The sequence below is a fragment of the Protopterus annectens genome, chromosome 9.part0, assembly GCF_019279795.1.
Source record: "Protopterus annectens isolate FY-2018-M chromosome 9.part0, PAN1.0, whole genome shotgun sequence".
Lineage (NCBI taxonomy): Eukaryota > Metazoa > Chordata > Ceratodontiformes > Protopteridae > Protopterus > Protopterus annectens.
Genome location: NC_056743.1, coordinates 430,897,826 through 430,903,825, shown reverse-complemented (window position 1 = coordinate 430,903,825; position 6,000 = coordinate 430,897,826). Strand labels below are relative to the sequence as shown.

Below are 6,000 nucleotides of genomic sequence, written 5' to 3'. Positions count from 1 at the left end.
TCTTGTTGAATGAGCCCTAGGAGGTTTTGGTAAAGGTATTTGCCAACTAAGGTAACAGCCATCTGGCCAATTTAATTTTAGATACTGGATTATCTAATCTGGTAGGACAACTGCTCAGATTTCCTAAAAATCGTTGGTTCTATGAAGGTACAAATTAAGTGGTCTCTGCATAGCCTTGTTAGAAAAATCTAGAAAGAAAACTAGGAGTTTAATGACCTGGTTAATATTAGACTCAGAATCTGAAAAAGATGGATTAGTTTGCAGTGACTCTGTCTTTGTGAAAAATCAGAAAAGGAGGTTTTGAAGAGAAAGCCTGAAGTTCAGATACTCTTCTAGCCAATGCAACAGCCGCCAGAAAAATGGTTTTCCAAGATAGAAACTTTAAGTCAGCTTTAGCTGAAAGTTCAAAGGGAGTTTGAGTTAAGGCCTGAAGCATTACATTTAAATCCCCGCAGTATCAACCAGGCTGGAAGGGATGACTTGGGACTGCAGAGTGTTCGAATGGCGGGAAGAGAGGCTATCTGAATGACTGTGTCCAAACGAGCACCTAGGAACTCTACTCCTTTTTGGTGTGAGATGAAATTTGTTATAATTGACTGTTATTCTTGGATGAGAACACAACTGGAGCAAGTAGTCCCTTGCCTGAAGTTGATGCCTGGTTAGGGAAGTTAGGAGCCAGTAGTCTAGACACGGAATCACCTTGAGTCCGAGCAGTCTCAAGTGAGCTGCTACAGCTGCCATGCATTTGAGCTGTGTTGAGATCAAAGGGCAGTGCCTCTGAACTAGTAGTGATTAGCTCCGAGCTGCAAGCATGGTCATTTCCTAGAGCACCTGTTCATTTTTGATGCGACATTATGCATCCTGAAGATCTATCAACTGTCCTTCTGCAGTAGGGGCAAAATGGACTGAACCATGACCATCCAAAACTTTGTATACTGTTCAAACTGATTTAATTTGCTGAGATCCAAAATTGGTCTCAAGTCCATTGTCTTTTTTGGCACTAAAAATTTCGAGTAAGTTCTGGTCCTTCTCTGGTCTGGTGGGGCCTCTTGGATGACTCATTGTAGTAACATTTACATTTCTAGATCTGCTGTTTCCCTCTAATTGGGTGAAACACTGGGTATTTTCTTCATAACTGTTGGACAGGTTAGGGAAAATGGTATGGTATAACTTCTGGATAGAATCCTCTGCACCCACAATTCTTTTGTGATAGCTAACCAGGTGGTCTGGTGCAGGGATAAAAGACCCAGACTGCCTCCAGAGGGGGACAATTGGGCCTCCTTTCAAGAGCACTAATAGGGCCTGAGAATCTGCAGACACCATGTTCTGCAGACCACCTCTGCCAAGAGGATGGTGTCCTCCATTTGAGTTCTCCTCTGCTCCTGAAGGAACCATCTCCACGTGATTCTTGGAAAGGACCCTGGGACTTCTTAAACCACATCTTTCTGCCACCTTGTTGGTTCCTACAGACGGGTCTTTGAGGGACAGAAAAACATACACTCACGGCAGACAGGATCTTTTCCCTCTTGTTCACACCTGGTGTGTGTCCTTAACCTTGGGGCCAAAAGGAAAAGATCCTTCAAAGGTCACATTGATGAAGTAAGACTTAAGTTGTTATGCAAATTCACATAAGCGCATCCAGGCAAGTCTCCTGATGGCTTTTCCTGAAACCGCCACCCAGGAGATAAATTCTGCATTATGGGAGAGCATCCTCATGGAGGAATTTGAGATGGATTGGATGGGGGGTTATGTGGTCAGCTGAAAGATTCTTTTCTCATCTTTGGAGGACCTGGAGCGAGATTTGGTAAGCTCATTGTTCACATCCCTTTGCAGTCTTGTAAAATGTGCCAAGTACTTCAGTGACATAACAGCAAAGGTCAGTGTAGCAAAAACAGGTTTCCCAAATCCGTCCAACTTTCTGAACTCCTTATTAAGGGGACGGACAGAAGAACTCTGATCTGCTATTTCCTTTCTTGCAGCTGCAGCAACAACCATGGCATCAACAGGATCTCCCTTGCTCCAATATGCATGGCCTTTGGGGGGGTGGAGGGGGATCTTACCTGGTCTCTTAATTAGCTTAGTGTCTGGGTCCTTCCATGCCTGTCAGAGACTAAGTGAATAAGGGTGTAAGGCCAGGGTGGACATCCAAGAAGTCGATGGGCCAAACCCAGAAACCCTCCAGGAGCACAGATTCCTCTTGGGAGGGTTTATCAGAAAACCAACCACCTCTTGTTTCAACAGTTCCAGATGTCTCCAAAGGAGATGTCATTAGATGGTCTCAGGTGGACCCCTCATCAAAACCAGTGTCCTCTGTGAGGGATTCTAGAGGGGAATTTAAGTGCCTCCTTGCATACCCTCTTGCAAGAAACTTCCTCAGTGGGGTGTTCTGGGGAAGTATCAGAAGAGATAATGCTCTGATGGGCTGGCTGTCCCAGTGGAAGAGATGATCAATGCTCAGGACATAGAACAGTATGAGGCAGGACTGTCTGATCTGATGGGGCAGGAAATGTCTGTGCTCTATGCATAGAGAAAACCCTCTATACAACCTCAAAAGTGGAACACCTAGGAGAAACAGAAGTTGACAAGATCTGAAACAAATCTCTCAGATGACTGACTCCTGCAACCCATCAGCACTCCACCAGAAGAGGGAGTTGGACCACACCTATCCAGCACCGGGGTTCTGAGAGAAGAGTGGCCTCCAATCCTATGAATCTGGCACCGATGCTTCAACTCAGAGTTTTTGGCTCCAAAACACTTGGTATCAGACTCCATGGGACCTCTGGAGTAAATGGACCAACATTCTTTGGATTCAAAGTACACACAGGGATCTCCGATCCAACGGCTCCAAACAGGAGGACAGAGTGGAGGAGGAAATATGAAAAGGGAAGTGGTCAAATGTTAGCTCTCGGGCCCAGAAGGGGATGGAGCGGGGAGAACTCCCATTTTTACCTGTGCTTTGAGGAACTTTATCATTCTTTCAACGTATGCTTCTGAAAGTCTTTTGGATTGCAGAGAAGAGGTAGTGGAAAGTCGTCTAGAGTGCCTTTGAGGCGACACCTCTAGGAATGGAAGGGGGAGCCTTATGAAACAGGATCTGATATAAGTCGGCAGATAAGGATCTGAGGAGTTTCTTGAGCTTCGAGGTACTGGATTCAAGATAGACCGGTCCAATTTTTTTGGACCCTGGTAGATGGCTCCACTGAGGGAGCAGAAGCCAAAGTTGAGGGATGTTTCGCAGACCTTTTCTGAGACTCCTTGTCCTCAAGAGGATCAACTTTAGCTTTTTTTCAGAGTTCTTAGGAGTTTGAGCTCTAGTTACAGAATAGATCCCGCAAAATCAACTTGTTTTTATGGTCAATCATGGCACTAGAATTAAAGCCAGACAAAATGTCCATCTACATCAAGGAAGGCCAAACCAAGACAAAACACATTCCCTGTGGTAATCAGATTTTGGGGAGTTATGCCCACAGGAAACGCTTTTTAACCCCAGGAAAGTTTTCTGACATTTAACAAAAATGCAGTAACAACCAGTAACAAGTTTTTTTTTTTATATAACTATTAGGGGAAAAAAAAGGAGGGGAAAGGAGAAAAACTACCAACAATGGTAGAAAAAGTACTAAAGGAGTGTAAAGGAATACCAGCAATGGTAAGAAAGCAGTACCAAAAATGGAAACTTAGCTCTAAGACATGAAGAATTGTAAAAAATAATAAACTAGGGGAGGTAGGAAAAGTACAGGCAAAATAAAATTAGTAACTCTCAAAGAACAATTTAAAAGAGAAAATCCTAGATTTCACAAAATAAAAATTTGAGAGCTAGGAATCCATCTCAAACCTAATGGTGGCAAAGATCTACATACAAATACATATACATACAAATATTTCAAGCAGAGGCATTAATGTCCTTCTGCCTTGCCAATATACCAAAACAAGTAGTTATGTACTCACCATAACGTTCGATGTATGTAGTCCATCTCACCTTACATTCTTACCCGTGGGTTCGGAGCTGAACCTCAGTTCCGACTCGGCCATACTCTAGCTCCGTCTTCAATTAGCTTGCGGCTAAGAGGTATCCCATCATGCAACAGGTCTATTCCTCAGATCTTGTTTGCTGCAAGCTCTCACACATACACACTGAGAAGAACTCTAACAGAAAGGACAGACACCTAGATACAATACCTCCAAGTTCTCCAGGAGGGGGAAGGAGGGCAGGTTAGTAAGAATGTAAGGCGAGATGGACTACACACATCGAAAGTTATGGTGAGTACATAACTTCTTGATGTTATGTAGTCCAATCTCACCTTCATTCTTACCCATGGGACAGTGTTCCTAGCACCTTGATCTTGGGTGACTCTTTAGCACTATGGAACCAAAGGAAGATCTGCCTTTAGAGACAAGATCTAATTTGTAGTGACTAATAAAGGTATGAGGCAAAGTCCACGTTGCTGCAGCACAAATATCATCCATAGACATCCTAGCCTGAAAAGCAGTTGAGGTAGCCACAGATAGTGTAGAATGAGCCTTCACTTTAAAGGGTAATTCTTTGCATCTCATTTATTTATGCTTTCAATGGCAATCGGAGATCCAGCGAGACAAGGTTACCATAGAAACCGGAACGCCAAGTCTAGTGTCTGAAAACGAGAAACATTTGATCAGATTTCCTGAAATCTTTCGTTCTATGTAAATAGAAATGCAATTGTATGTGAACATCCAGCTGATGAAGCTTAAATTCTACCTTGTTGGAGAATTCAGGAAAAAAACAGGCAACTCAATGGATTGGTTGATATTGACAACAGAGGCAATTCTCTGGAACAGAAGGGTTGGTTCTTAAGGAGACCCCTATCCTTGTGAAACACCAAATAAGGTGGTCTAATCGATAATGCTTGGAGTCCAGAGACCCACCTAGATGAAGTTATGGCTACCAAAAATATTGGTACAAAAATTCCATAACAAGAATTCAATATCACACGTAGCTGCGGGCTCAAAGGGAGTTGAGGTGAGCTTCTGTAGTACAAAATTGAGGTCCCATGGCATCAATGGAACAAAGACTGGAGGTCGGAGTAACAATGTCCCCCTCATAAAAGCCCTACAAAGCCTATGAGCCATAAGGTTAGGCTCATTAGCAACATGTAAGGTAGAAATTGCTGCCAATTGCACTTTAATGTTTGCCGCAGCTGAACCTTGACTAAACAGTTGAGAAAAATTCCAATATTGGGGAAATAGGCGCTGTATAAGGATCAATAGGTCCCTCACAGACCCAAATAGAAAATCTCTTCCACTTACTGGAATAAATCTTCCTGGTAGAAGGCTTGTGGGAAGATGATAGAATATGGACCACTTCCGGGGAAAAATCATAAAGCCTGACTAAGGACGAAACTGGAGCAGCCAAGCTGTCAACCCGACGGTCTGGATGGAGGGATGGAACTGTCCCGACATACATACCAGCAGATCTGGAACTGGGTCCTGAATCCAGGGCTTGTCCATTAGATAGGGTTGAAGGAAGGGAAACCACATCTGACGAGGCCAGTGTGGGGCAATGAGGATCATTTTGCTCCCCACAGACTTTGCTTTCTGAATGACCTTTGATATCAGAGGTAACAGTGGAAAGGCATAGAGAAGACCGGAAGGCCAATCGTGAGCCAGTGTCCCTCCGGGGGGATAAGGGTGAAGTAGCCGCCGCATTTGGCATTGAGGGGACTGGCAAATAGATTGCAGCAAGGCTGACCTCATCTGTGGAATATTTCTTCCGCAACATAATTGTTCAGGGACCACTCGATAGGCGTCAAGATAGCTCTGCGCAGCCTGTCAGCAATCACGCTGGTCTGCCCAATGCATTCTAGATGCAACACATATACCGGGGAAGACACCGCCCACTGCCAAACTCGAAGAGCCTCTCTGCAAAGGGGGTAGGATTTGGTTCCTCCCGGTTTGTTCAGGTACCACACTACAGACATGTTGTCTGAGTGGATTGCAATTGTCCCTAGGGGGAGTGCTCTGAAGTGC

General features: G+C 44.2%; 1 protein-coding gene across 1 annotated transcript in view; it reads left to right on the top strand.

Annotated features, from left to right (window-relative positions):
• Positions 1-6,000, top strand: part of LOC122811251 (receptor expression-enhancing protein 1-like) — a gene marked incomplete in the record, with an annotated part of 933,039 nt that overhangs the window by 896,987 nt on the left and 30,052 nt on the right.